At 44.8% G+C, this 15173-nt stretch overlaps 1 non-coding gene across 1 annotated transcript; it reads left to right on the top strand.

The window, feature by feature from the left end:
• Positions 1-14786: 14786 nt before the first annotated feature.
• On the top strand, positions 14787-14858 carry TRNAY-GUA. Its single transcript has one exon. It is a non-coding gene; the product is annotated as a tRNA-Tyr (tRNA).
• The last annotated feature ends 315 nt before the right edge of the window (positions 14859-15173 follow it).

Raw genomic sequence — 15173 nt, 5'->3', positions numbered from 1 at the left:
GCCCAAACCTCAACTATATATAGGGGAAGGGGAGGGGCTGCGCCCCCTTTAGGGTTTCCACCCCTAGGGGTGGCGGCCAGCCTAGATCCCATCTAAGGGGGTGGCCAAGGGGGAGGGGGAGAGGGAGGCGCAGCAAGATGGGCCTTAGGGCCCATCTGCCCTACGGTTTGCCCCCTTCTCCTCTCCCTTGCGCCTTGGGCCCTTGTGGGGGGCGAACCAGCCCACCTGGGGCTGGTCCCCTTCCACACTTGGCCCATGAAGCCCTCCGGGGCTGGTGGTCCCACTTGGTGGACCCCCGGGACCCTCCCGGTGGTCCCGGTACGTTACCGATAAACCCCGAAACTTTTCCGATGACCAAAACAGGACTTCCCATATATAAATCTTTACCTTCGGACCATTCCGGAACTCCTCGTGATGTCCGGGATCTCATCCGGGACTCCGAACAACATTCAGTAACCACATACAAACTTCCTTTATAACCCTAGCATCATCGAACCTTAAGTGTGTAGACCCTACGGGTTCGGGAACCATGCAGACATGACCGAGACGTTCTCCGGTCAATAACCAACAGCGGGATCTGGATACCCATGTTGGTTCCCACATGTTCCACGATGATCTCATCGGATGAACCACGATGTCGAGGATTCGATCAATCCCGTATACAATTCCCTTTGTCTAGCGGTATTGTACTTGCCCGAGATTCGATCGTCGGTATCCCGATACCTTGTTCAATCTCGTTACCGGCAAGTCTCTTTACTCATTCCGTAACACATCATCCTGTGATCAACTCCTTGATCACATTGTGCACATTATGATGATGTCCTACCGAGTGGGCCCAGAGATACCTCTCCGTCACATGGAGTGACAAATCCCAGTCTCGATTAGTGCCAACCCAACAGACACTTTCGGAGATACCTGTAGTGTACCTTTATAGTCACCCAGTTACGTTGTGACGTTTGGCACACCCAAAGCACTCCTACGGTATCCGGGAGTTGCACAATCTCATGGTCTAAGAAAATGATACTTGACATTAGAAAAGCTTTAGCATACGAACTACATGATCTTGTGCTAGGCTTAGGATTGGGTCTTTTCCATCACATCATTCTCCTAATGATGTGATCCCGTTATCAACGACATCCAATGTCCATGGTCAGGAAACCGTAACCATCTATTGATCAACGAGCTAGTCAACTAGAGGCTTACTAGGGACATGGTGTTGTCTATGTATCCACACATGTATCTGAGTTTCCTATCAATACAATTCTAGCATTGATAATAAACGATTATCATAAACAAGGAAATATAATAATAACCAATTTATTATTGCCTCTAGGGCATATTTCCAACAGTCTCCCACTTGCACTAGAGTCAATAATCCAGTTCACATCGATATGTGATTAACATTCAAGGTCACATCCCCATGTGACTAACACCCAAAGAGTTCTGGGTTTGATCATGTTATGCTTGTGAGAGAGGTTATAGTCAACGGGTCTGCAACATTCAGATCCGTATGTACTTTGCAAATTTCTATGTCATCTTGTAGATGCAACTTCTACGCTACATTTGGAGCCACTTCAAAGAACTGTTCTACTTGGAGCTATTCTAAATTGTTGCTCCATTATACGTATCCGATATCTCTACTCAGAGCCATCCGGATAGGTGTTAAGCTTGCATCGACGTAACCCTTTACGACGAACTCTTTTACCACCTCCATAATTGAGAAAATTCCTTAGTCCACTAGTTACTAAGGATAACTTTGATCGCTGTCCTGTGATCCATTCTTGGATCACTCTTGTACCCCTTGACTGACTCAAGGCAAGGCACACTTCAGGTGCGGTACACAGCATAGCATAATGTAGAGCCTACGTCTAAAGCATAGGGGACGACCTTCGTCCTTTCTCTCTATTCTGCCGTGGTCGAGCTCTAAGTCTTAACTTCATACCTTACAACTCAGGCAAGAACTCCTTCTTTGACTGATCCATCTTGAACACCTTCAAGATCATGTCAAGGTATGTGCTCACTTGAAAGTACCATTAAGCGTTTTGATCTATCCTTATAGATCTTGATGCTCAATGTTCAAGTAGCTTAATCCAGGCTTTCCATTGAAAAACACTTTCCAAATAACCCTATATGCTTTCCAGAAATTCTACATCATTTCTGATCCATAATATGTCAACAACATATACTCATCAGAAATTCTATAGTGCTCCCACTCACTTCTTTGGAAATACAAGTTTCTCATAAACTTTGTATAAACCCAAAATCTTTGATCATCTCATCAAAGCATACATTCCAACTCCGAGATGCTTACTCCAGTCCTTAGAAGGATTGCTAGAGCTTTGCATACTTATTAGCATCTTTCAGGATTGACAAAACCTTCCGGTTGTATCACATACAACCTTTCGTCGAGGAAACAATGTTTTGACATCCTATCTGCAAGATTTCATAAATAATGCAGTAATTGCTAATATAATTCCAACAGACTCTTAGCATCGCTACGAGTGAGAAAGTCTCACCGTAGTCAACTCCTTGAACTTGTCGGGAAACTTCTTAACAACAAGTCGAGCTTTCTTAATGGTAACATTTACCATCATTGTCCGTCTTCCTTTTAAAATCCATCTGTACTCAACAGCCTTACGACCATCGAGCTGTTCTGCCAAAGTCTACACTTTGTTTTCATACATGGATCCTCTCTCGGATTTTGTGGCCTCGAGCCATTTGCCGGAATCCGGGCCCACCATCGCTTCTCCATAGCTCGTAGGTTCATTGTTGTCTAGCAACATGACTTCCAAGACAGGATTACGTACCACTCTGAAGTAGTACGCATCCTTGTCATCCCACGAGGTTTGGTAGTGACTTGATCTGAAGTTTCATGATCACTATCATAAGCTTCCACTTCAATTGGTGTAGGTGCCACAGGAACAGCTCCTGTGCCCTGCCACACACTAGTTGAAGAGACGGTTCAATAACCTCATCAAGTCTCCACCATCCTCCCACTCAATTCTTTCGAGAGAAACTTTTCCTCGAGAAAGGACCCGATTCTAGAAACAATCCCTTATTGCTTTCGAATCTGAGATAGGAGGTATACCCAACTGTTTTGGGTGTCCTATGAAGATGCATTTATCCGCTTTGGGTTCGAGCTTACCAGCCTGAAACTTTTTTCACATAAGCGTCGCAGCCCCAAACTTTTAAGAAATGACAGCTTAGGTTTCTCTAAACCATAGTTCATACGGTGTCATCTCATCGGAATTATGTGGTGCCCTTTTAAAGTGAATGTGGTTGTCTCTAATGCCTAACCCATAAACTATCGTGGTAATTCGATAAGAGACATCATGGTATGCATCATATCCAATAGGGTGTAGTTATGATGTTAGGACACACCATCACACTATGGTGTTCCAGGCTGTATTAGTTGTGAAACAATTTCCACAATGTCTTAATTCTGTGCCAAACTCGTAATTCAGATATTCATCTCTATGATCATATCATAGATCTTTTATCCTCTTGTCACGACGATCTTTCAACTTCACACTGAAATTACTTGAACCTTTCAATAATTCAGACTCGTGATTCATCAAGTAAATATACTCAACATCTACTCAAATCATCTGTGAACTAAGAACATAACGATATCCACTACATGCCTCAGCACTCATTGGACTGCACACATCAAAATGTATTACTTCCAACAAGTTGCTTGCTAGTTCCATTTTACTGAAAACGAGGCTTTCAGTCATCTTGCCCATGTGGTATGATTTGCATGTCTCAAGTGATTCAAAATCAAGTGAGTCCAAACGATCCATCTGTATAGAGTTTCTTCATGCATATCTACCAACAAACATGGTTTGCATGTCTCAATCCTTTCAAAAATGAGTGAGTCCAAAGATCCATCAACATGGAGATTCTTCATGCGTTTTATACCGATATGACTTACGTGGTAGTGCCACAAGTAGGTGGTACTATCATTACTATCTTTTGGCATGAACATGTGTATCACTACGATCGAGATTCAACAAACAATTCATTTCAGGTGTAAGACCATTGAAGGTATTATTCAAATAAACAGAGTAACCATTATTCTCCTTAAATGAATAACCGTATTGCGATAGACATAATCCAATCATGTCTATGCTCAACGGAAGCACCAATCTCGATGGTAGAGGGAGCGTACGATATTTGATCAACCTTGGAAATACTTCCAACACATATCGTCATCTCACCTTTCAGCTAGTCTCCTTTTATTCCACAACCTTTTATTTCGAGTTTACTAACACTTAGCAGTCGAACTGGTATCTAATACCCTGGTGCTACTAGGAGTACTAGTAAAGTACACATTAACATAATGTATATCCAATATACTTCTATCGACCTTGCCAGCCTTCTTATCTACCAAGTATCTAGGGTAATTCTGCTCCAGTGGCTGTTCCCTTTATTACAGAAGCACTTAGTCTCAGGTTTGGGTTCAACCTTGGGTTTCTTCACTAGAGCAGCAGCTGAATTGCCGTTTCATGAAGTATCCCTTCGTGCCCTTGCCCTACTTGAAACTAGCGGTTTCACCAACCATCAACAATTGATGCTCCTTCTTGATTTCTACTTTTGTGGTGTCAAACATCGCGAATATCTCAAGGATCATCATATATGTCCCTGATGTATTATAGTTCATCACGAAGCTCTAGCAGCTTGGTGGCAATGACTTTGGAGAAACATCACTAACTCATCTGGAAGATCAACTCCCACTTGATTCAAATGATTGTTGTACTCAGACAGTCTGAGCACATGCTCAACAATTGAGCTTTTCTCCCTTAGTTTGCAGGCTAAGAAAAATCGTCGGAGGTCTTATACCTCTTGACATGGGCACGAGCCTGAAATCCCAATTTCAGCCCTCAAAACATCTCATATGTTTCGCGACGTTTCAAAACGTCTTCGGTGCCTCAATTCTAAACCGTTTAACTGAACTATCACGTAGTTATCAAAATGTGTATGTCAGATGTTCGCAACATCCACAGACAACGTTCGAAGTTCAGCACACTGAGCGGTGCATTAAGGACATAAGCCTTCTATAAAGCAATGAGGACAATCCTCAGTTTACGGACCTAGTCCGCATAATTGCTACTATCAACTTTCAACTAAATTTTCTCTAGGAACATAACTAAACAGTAGAACTGAAGCGCGAGCTACGACATAATTTGCGAAGACCTTTTGACTATGTTCAGGATAATTAAGTTCATCTTATGAACTCCCACTCAGATAGACATCCCTCTAGTCGTCTAAGTGATTACATGATCCGAGTCAACTAGGCCGTGTCCGATCATCACGTGAGACGGACTAGTCAACGTCGGTGAACATCTTCATGTTGATCGTATCTTCTATACGACTCATGCTCGACCTTTCAGTCTTCTGTGTTCCGAGGCCATGTCTGTACACATGCTAGGCTCGTCAAGTCAACCTAAGTGTTTCGCGTGTGTAAATCTGTCTTACACCCGTTGTATGTGAACGTTAGAATCTATCACACCCGATCATCACGTGGTGCTTCGAAACAACGAACTGTCGCAATGGTGCACAGTTAGGGGGAACACTTTCTTGAAATTTTAATGAGGGATCATCTTATTTACTACCGTCGTTCTAAGCAAATAAGATGTATAAACATGATAAACATCACATGCAATCAAATAGTGACATGATATGGCCAATATCATATTGCTCCTTTTGATCTCCATCTTCGGGGCTCCATGATCATCATCGTCACCGGCATGACACCATGATCTCCATCATCATGTCTCCATGAAGTTGCCTCGCCAACTATTACTTCTACTACTATGGCTAACGGTTAGCAATAAAGTAAAGTAATTACATGACGTTTATGTTGACACGCAGGTCATAAATAAATTAAGACAACTCCTATGGCTCCTGCCGGTTGTCATACTCATCGACATTCAAGTCGTGATTCCTATTACAAGAACATGATCATCTCATACATCACATATATCATTCATCACATCCTTTGGCCATATCACATCACATAGCATACCCTGCAAAAACAAGTTAGACGTCCTCTAATTGTTGTTTGCATGTTTTACATGGCTGCTATGGGTTTCTAGCAAGAACGTTTCTTACCTACGCAAAAACCACAACGTGATATGCCAATTGCTATTTACCCTTCATAAGGACCCTTTTCATCGAATCCGATCCGACTAAAGTGGGAGAGACAGACACCCGCTAGCCACCTTATGCAACTAGTGCATGTCAGTCGGTGGAACCAGTCTCACGTAAGAGTACGTGTAAGGTCGGTCCTGGCCGCTTCATCCCACAATGCCACCGAATCAAGATTGGACTAGTAACGGTAAGCATATTGAACAAAATCAACGCCCACAACTACTTTGTGTTCTACTCGTGCATAGAAACTACGCATAGACCTAGCTCATGATGCCACTATTGGGGAACGTAGCATAAATTCAAAATTTTCCTGCGTGTCACCAAGATCTATCTATGGAGAAACCAGCAACGAGGGGAAGGAGAGTGCATCTACATACCCTTGTAGATCGCTATGCGGAAGCGTTCAAGAGAACGGGGTTGAAAGAGTCGTACTCGTCGTGATCCAAATCACCGGAGATCCTAGTGCCGAACGGACGGCACCTCCGCGTTCAACACACGTACAGCCCGACGACGTCTCCCATGCCTTGATCCAGCAAGGAGAGAGGGAGAGGTTGAGGAAGACTCCATCCAGCAGCAGCACAATGGTGTGGTGGTGATGGAGGAGCATGGCTATCCCGCAGGGCTTCGCCAAGCACCGTGGGAGAGGAGGAAGGAGAGATGCAGGGCTGCGTCATATAGAGGAGAGGAACTCGCGTGTTATGAGCAGCCCAAACCTCAACTATATATAGGGGAAGGGGAGGGGCTGCGCCTCCTTTAGGGTTTCCACCCCTAGGGGTGGCGGCCAGCCTAGATCCCATCTAAGGGGGGCGGCCAAGGGGGAGGGGGAGAGGGAGGCGCACCAAGATGGGCCTTAGGGCCCATCTGCCCTAGGGTTTGCCCCCTTCTCCTCTCCCTTGCGCCTTGGGCCCTTGTGCGGGGCGCACCAGCCCACCTGGGGCTGGTCCCCTTCCACACTTGGCCCATGAAGCCCTCCGGGGCTGGTGGCCCCACTTGGTGGACCCCCGGGACCCTCCCGGTGGTCCCGGTACGTTACCGATAAACCCTGAAACTTTTCTGGTGACCAAAACAGGACTTCCCATACATAAATCTTTACCTCCGGACCATTCCGGAACTCCTCGTGATGTCCGGGATCTCATCCGAGACTCTGAAAAACATTCGGTAACCACATACAAACTTCCTTTATAACCCTAGCGTCATCGAACCTTAAGTGTGTAGACCCTACGGGTTCGGGAACCATGCAGACATGACCGAGACGTTCTCCGGTCAATAACCCACAACGGGATCTAGATACCCATGTTGGTTCCCACATGTTCCACGATGATCTCATCGGATGAACCACGATGTCGAGGATTCGATCAATCCCGTATACAATTCCCTTTGTCTAGCGGTATTGTACTTGCCCGAGATTCGATCGTCGGTATCCTGATACCTTGTTCAATCTCGTTACCGGCAAGTCTCTTTACTCGTTCCGTAACACATCATCCCGTGATCAACTCCTTGATCACATTGTGCACATTATGATGATGTCCTACCGAGTGGGCCCAGAGATACCTCTCCGTCACACGGAGTGACAAATCCTAGTCTCGATTTGTGCCAACCCAACAGACACTTTCGGAGATACCTGTAGTGTACCTTTATAGTCACCCAGTTACGTTGTGACGTTTGGCACACCCAAAGCACTCCTACGGTATCCGGGAGTTGCACAATCTCATGGTCTAAGGAAATGATACTTGACATTAGAAAAGCTTTAGCATACGAACTACATGATCTTGTGCTAGGCTTAGGATTGGGTCTTTTCCATCACATCATTCTCCTAATGATGTGATCCCATTATCAACGACATCCAATGTCCATGGTCAGGAAACCGTAACCATCTATTGATCAACGAGCTAGTCAACTAGAGGCTTACTAGGGACATGGTGTTGTCTATGTATCCACACATGTATCTGAGTTTCCTATCAATACAATTCTAGCATGGATAATAAACGATTATCATAAACAAGGAAATATAATAATAACCAATTTATTATTGCCTCTAGGGCATATTTCCAACACACATATCATTCATCACATTCTTCTTGGCCATATCACATCACATAGCATACCCTGCAAAAATAAGTTAGACGTCCTCTAATTGTTGTTTGCATGTTTTACGTGGCTGCTATGGGTTTCTAGCAAGAACATTTCTTACCTACGCAAAACCACAACGTGATATGCCAATTGCTATTTACCCTTCATAAGGACCCTTTTCATCGAATCCGTTCCGACTAAAGTGGGAGAGACAGACACCCGCTAGCCACCTTATGCAACTAGTGCATGCCAGTCGGTGGAACCAGTCTCACGTAAGAGTACGTGTAAGGTCGGTTCGGGCCGCTTCATCCCACAATACCGTCGAAACAAGATTCGACTAGTAACGGTAAGCATATTGAACAAAATCAACGCCCACAACTACTTTGTGTTCTACTCGTGCATAGAATCTACGCAATAGACCTAGCTCATGATGCCACTGTTGGGGAACGTAGCAGAAATTCAAAATTTTCCTACGTGTCACCAAGATCTATCTATGGAGAAACCAGCAACGAGGGGAAGGCGAGTGCATCTACATACCCTTGTAGATCGCTATGCGGAAGCGTTCAAGAGAACGGGGTTGATGGAGTCGTACTCGTCGTGATCCAAATCACCGATGATCCTAGTGCCGAACGGACGGCACCTCCGTGTTCAACACACGTACAGCCCGGTGACGTCTCCTACGCCTTGATCCAGCAAGGGGAGAAGGAGAGGTTGGGGAAGACTCCATCCAGTAGTAGCACAACGGCGTGGTGGTGGTGGAGGAGCGTGGTACTCCAGCAGGGCTTCTCCAAGCATCGCAAGAGACGAGGAGGGAGAGGGGTAGGGCTGCGCCAAGAAGGAGAGGAACTCGTGTGTCTTGGGCAGCCCAAACCTCAAGTATATATAGGGGGAGGGGAGGGGCTGCGCCCCCACCTAGGGTTCCCTCCCTAGGGGTGGAGGCAGCCCCCCAGATCCCATCTGGGTGGCGGCCACAAGGGGGAGAGGGGGAGGCGCAGCTGGGGTGGGCCTTAGGGCCCATCTGCCCTAGGGTTTGCCCCCCTTCCCTCTTGGAGGCGCCTTGGGCCTTGGTGGGGGGGCGCACCAGCCCACATGGGGCTGGTCCCCTCCCACACTTGGCCCATGCAGCCCTTCGGGGCTGGTGGCCCCACTTGGTGGACCCCCGGACCCCTCCGGTGGTCCCGGTACACTACCGGTAAAACCGGAAACTTTTCCGGTAACCAAAATAGGACTTTCCATATATAAATATTTACCTCCGGACCATTCCGGAACTCCTCGTGACGTCCGGGATCTCATCCGGGACTCCGAACAACATTCGGTAACCGCATACAAACTTCCTTTATAACCCTAGCGTCATCGAACCTTAAGTGTGTAGACCCTACGGGTTCGGGAACCATGCAGACATGACCGAGACGTTCTCCGGTCAATAACCAACAGCGGGATCTGGATACCCATGTTGGTTTCCACATGTTCCACGATGATCTCATCGGATGAACCACGATGTCGTGGATTCGATCAATCCCGTATAGAATTCCCTTTGTCTATCGGTATTGTACTTGCCCGAGATTCGATCGTCGGTATCCCGATACCTTGTTCAATCTTGTTACCGGCAAGTCTCTTTTACTCGTTCCGTAACACATCATCCCGTGATGAACTCCTTGATCACATTGTGCACATTATGATGATGTCCTACCGAGTGGGCCCAGAGATACCTCTCCGTTTACACGGAGTGACAAATCCCAGTCTCGATTCGTGCCAACCCAACAGACACTTTCGGAGATACCTGTAGTGTACCTTTATAGCCACCCAGTTACGTTGTGACGTTTGGCACACCCAAAGTATTCCTATGGTATCCGGGAGTTGCACAATCTCATGGTCTAAGGAAATGATACTTGACATTAGAAAAGCTTTAGCATACGAACTACACGATCTTTGTGCTAGGCTTAGAATTGGGTCTTGTCCATCACATCATTCTCCCAATGATGTGATCCCGTTATCAACGACATCCAATGTCCATGGTCAGGAAACCGTAACCATCTATTGATCAACGAGCTAGTCAACTAGAGGCTTACTAGGGACATGGTGTTGTCTATGTATCCACACATGTATCTGAGTTTCCTATCAATACAATTCTAGCATGGATAATAAACGATTATCATGAACAAGGAAATATAATAATAACTAATTTATTATTGCCTCTAGGGCATATTTCCAACAGCTAAACCTAGACAAATATTATGGAAAATGGAGCTTGGAGGTCGAGCTTGGAGAGGACAAAGCTTAAGTAGTGTGGCTCGGGCATTCCATCGAACACCTTGTGTGCATAGGAGGTGAGCTAGAGCACCACCAAGCCCTCTCCCCCTCGGCCAGAAAAAAACAGAGCAGTGTGCTCTGCTCTTACGCGAGGGGGTATATATAGGCACCTCATTGGTCCCGGTTGGTGGCATGAACCGAGACTAAAGGGGAGCCTTTGGTCCCGGTTCGTCCCACCAACCGGGACCAATGGTGGTGGGCCAGGAGTGAGGCCCATTGGTCCCGGTTCGTCCCACCAACCGGGACCAAAAGGTCCAGATGAACCGGGACCAATGGCCCACGTGGCCCGGCCGGCCCCCTGGGCTCACGAACCGGGTCCAATGCCCCCATTGGTCCCGGTTCTGGACTGAACCGGGACTAATGGGCTGACCCGGCCTGGACCAAAGCCCTGTTTTCTACTAGTGATAAGAGTACACTTTATCTCGCACAAAGAGGGACATAGTGGCTCGGGGTGCGGCCGGCAACGACTCCTATGCGAGGATCGCTTGCATGAGGCGGTAATCACATGCATTTTTTATTTTACTGTTTTGTTCAATTAATTTATTTTATTGAAACTAATATTATGAAAAATAAATTAGTTAATTATTTTTAGAAGTGTTCAGCGCTAGTGTAAAAAAGTGATCGGTCAACCTTTTTAAATGTTTTTACCATTCAAAAAAGTATGTGACATTACAAAAATGTCATGCTTTTTGATAAATGTATGTCAAACTTAAGAAAAAAGTTATATAATGTAAAAAAATCATGTATTTGAAAAATAGAGTTCATCATGTATTTGAAAAATGTTAAACATGTATAAAAAATATTCATGATTTGTATAAAAAAAGGTACCATGTGTATGAAAACAAATTATTTACATGTTGAAAAAAATGAACAATGTGAATAGAAAAGAAACCCAAAGAAAAGCAGTGAAAACTGAAGGAAAAAACAAAGAAATACGAAAAAGGTGAAATGGAAAGCCCAAAAAACTATAGAAACACAGAAGAAAACCCGAGGAAAACCTTGCTACAAGTAGTGGAAAAACCGAAAAGAAAACAGCAGATAAATTCACGCTACAGTGTTGGGAGGGCCCGGTACCCCCCACTGTAGGTGATTCCTAACCAGAGGTGGTTTTCCTTCCCTGGATTCATGGAAAGACTTTTTGAAGTTTGAGTGAGGAAGGAAAGTAAGGAAAGCGGGAAAGGTCTGATACAAAGGAAAGAGTAATCGGTACGGATGACACATAGCCTTGACACATAATCCTTAATTAGTTGCTCGTGCCAAAGTTTGATTATACTTGTACGTACAGTATACCAATACCTATTTATTTTTGGTTCGCCAAATTTTTGGGCCCATGTATAGTTGCCCACCTCAGCCACCTCCATCGACGGGCCTGATCTTAGGTTGTTGCACCATATAGTATCAAACAGTAATGTTTTTTCATTTAATAGCCGTTATATTTAAGAATGAAAAGAGATATAGAACATGATGATAGCTTGCAACAAAGCCATCCTGCATACCTGAGGCCAAGCGAGGCATAAAGTTTAGTCAATGATAGGTTCACATTGACATACTTCACATTTGCAATGTACGTAAGCTTTGCCCTTCATAAACCACATGCGTACTCAGTGGACTGTGGACACAAGTTTTACCCTTAGTTGGTTCTGCTTTTGCAATGCTGTATGAACCTACAAACATCCTAGGACTAGGAGTCATCAGAATTTGCAATTGTACTAACCTAGATTCCTAAACGAAGTTACATCAGTACGATGGTTAGATGGAGGACTCTTCTTTGCAACTGGATCATCATGGAACTAGCACAGCCGATTCATGTCGTACAAGATGTCTTTATACAGGAACAACATAGACATCCCACACTCCGTTTTTTGTCCCATTAAGACACATTGAAAATCAAGTAATGGCCACTTTGTACGTTGGCAAGAGCAGTAAATTACAGTACATGGTGCCGAACATAATCGGTGGTGCTTTTTCAGTTAAATTTATGTTATTCTATTATTGTAGTGAATTAACAAAACGTGTCACAGTAACTAAACTAAAATCTTGAAAGAAACTCAAAGCATAGAAGACTTCCGAAACGGTAAAAAATGAGAAGCTGCACCAAAACAGTACGGATGCACATGTACAAGAGAGGAAGCCGACCCTTGATGTTGTTCCTAGAATGAAATTAAGCCACTAAATGCACAGACATACTAATAATCCAACACCATAAACCTAGCTTGCGTAATTTAATCTATCTCTTCATCACTGTGTAAAAACATTATTTTTTACTGATAGAAGATCAAATAAGGAGTAAGATAGTTGGTGGGGACGTGCAGTTCCACCGCCGCTCTCGAGCCAATCACCACCTTATGGTGCGCTTGTATGTGATGGCCATTTCCCGCCTCACATTCTTTCGGTTGAGTTGGAGTAACACGAAGGGCATTTTACAAAGACATGGAGTGTCAGGCTTGTAGAAGTGCCCCTGTTTCCCTTCTCTATGTTTTCCACGAAACAGAATTTTGCCCCCTTTTATAGATAAAGTCACAAACGGCTGAACCGATTCAAAATGATGAGAAAATCCTCGTACAAGAAGGTCAAAAAAATGGCATTCAAGCTAGTTGCACAAATGCTCCTAACCCAACACCAAGCAAGAAAATAGGAGATGCCACACCTAACATAATAGACCCTAGACAACCGAACAGGACCGGAGCTGAGCCGCCAAAAGAAACGATCGAACACCAGGATACCAAACACACCGAGCCATCGCCGGAAAGGGCCGACTCAGCGTTGAGACTGCCCCCTCGCTCTGGGCCCTGGAGCGCTGCTGCTGCCACAAGATCGCAAGGACCGAGAACGAAGACCACAGGGACACGTGTAAAAGATAGTAGAACACCGGGATCACCCCACACCAGTGTCGAGGATGCCACCAGCCAGGGACAAGGCATGCCCGGTGTCGTTGTCCAGCTACAACCAAAGGATACCGGGGCTCCACGACAACGCTCTCAAAAGGGTGATGACGCCAAGCACCACCGTCATCGAGCCCGAGAGGACAGACTAGGGTTTTCACCCTGGAGCCCTGACATCGTGAAGGGACCCACAACAACACCTCCAAGAGGGAAGTGACGTCCTCAAGCGTCACTGTCGACGACGCCGAAGCACGGGGCTTTCGCTTGTTTATGTTTTGGCATGTACTCAATCCACATTTGCATTTTGTGGAGACCAAAAATGCAATGCATCTCTTCACTTAGAGATAAACGATGTGGTTATAGCTTGACAAGATTTTTTTGTTGAGTTGGTTGCCAAGATCATTGAGTAACCTTTATAAATCATATGTTACTAAACTGTCAACCCAATCATTGTAACATAGTAGCAAGTATTCATGGTTGTCACGTGGGTAGCCTGGGTTTTATCACTAGAAATGCTGCATTTGTTTTCAGTAGTAGAACTTCTTTTTCGCTTACAATAGTTCTTGGCATTTTAGTGTATATGTACTTTCCATCCCCAATAAATAATTCTTGACATTCTAGCACACATACTATCTATCCCAACAGTTTCTCCCCAATACAAACTTTCCCCTCGTTTTTGTGCGGATTCTTGGACAATGGACAAAGTTCTATATTAATTATTGACCTATATTAGATCCTGATGCACTTTCAATGATTTTCGCTGATATGTGTTCCAATATTATGATTCTGCTCTGACGAATTATTATCTTTACCATGTTCATAGTGCCGATGCATGCGACTTGAGACAGCAAATGGAAAGGTAAGTTGTGGTCATCTACCACACTTTGAGCATGAACTGATATGACCACCACCTACCTACGAGGTAATGTATTGAGGGGAAAACTGTAGTAGTTCTGAAATGTCCATAGGCTCCTTTTATGGCAGTATTGAAATGCATACATAAAAGCATTCATGGAATGGTTGTTGTGCCATATGGTATCGAATAGTACCGGAATGTACGTGATGGTGTTCCTTTTTAAGCTTGAGAAGATGGATGAAACATGATTATAACTCGCTACAAAGCCATCCTACACACCTGAGGCCGAGCAAGGCGTAGAGCTTAGTCGTTGCTAGGTTTATACTAGTATATACCACATACACGATGCAACGACTAAGCACTGGCATTATTATATAGCACTTTGGCCTCTAATAAGTCAGGCGCGATTTTCTAGGGCCAAGTCCCACCCTTTCGCTTAGACAAGAGGGACGCTCTTATTGGTTAACACCATAGCTCCATAATGTATAGCGATTATAAAACTTAAATTCAACAATGTCGTTGTAGTATAGTGGTAAGTATTCCTGCCTGTAACGCGGGTGACCCGGGTTCAATCCCCAGCAACGGCGCAGATTCCTGGAGAAAGAACGAACTAAGCACTGGCATTATTATTATATAACAATCATCACAATCTCTATAGTCAGTGACACAGAGGAAAGAAAGATGAGTAACTTGTCACTCGAGCTGCCACTTTTCCCAGCAGCAGTAGCCAGTACTACCATGAGTCACTTCAGCCTACATCCACAACTGAGTTTTTCCAAGCATGCACAAATGGCATCACCACATAACCTAACCATCTTGTAAGCCACAGCCCTGCCTACCTGGCTAGCTCTTAAATAATCTAATCGCCATCATCCATGCGCTGGATTGGATCACAGTCACAG

Source organism: Triticum dicoccoides, chromosome 7A (assembly GCF_002162155.2).
Source record: "Triticum dicoccoides isolate Atlit2015 ecotype Zavitan chromosome 7A, WEW_v2.0, whole genome shotgun sequence".
Lineage (NCBI taxonomy): Eukaryota > Viridiplantae > Streptophyta > Magnoliopsida > Poales > Poaceae > Triticum > Triticum dicoccoides.
The sequence above is the reverse complement of the archived record's forward strand: the minus strand, read 5'-3'. Positions and strand labels throughout refer to the sequence as shown.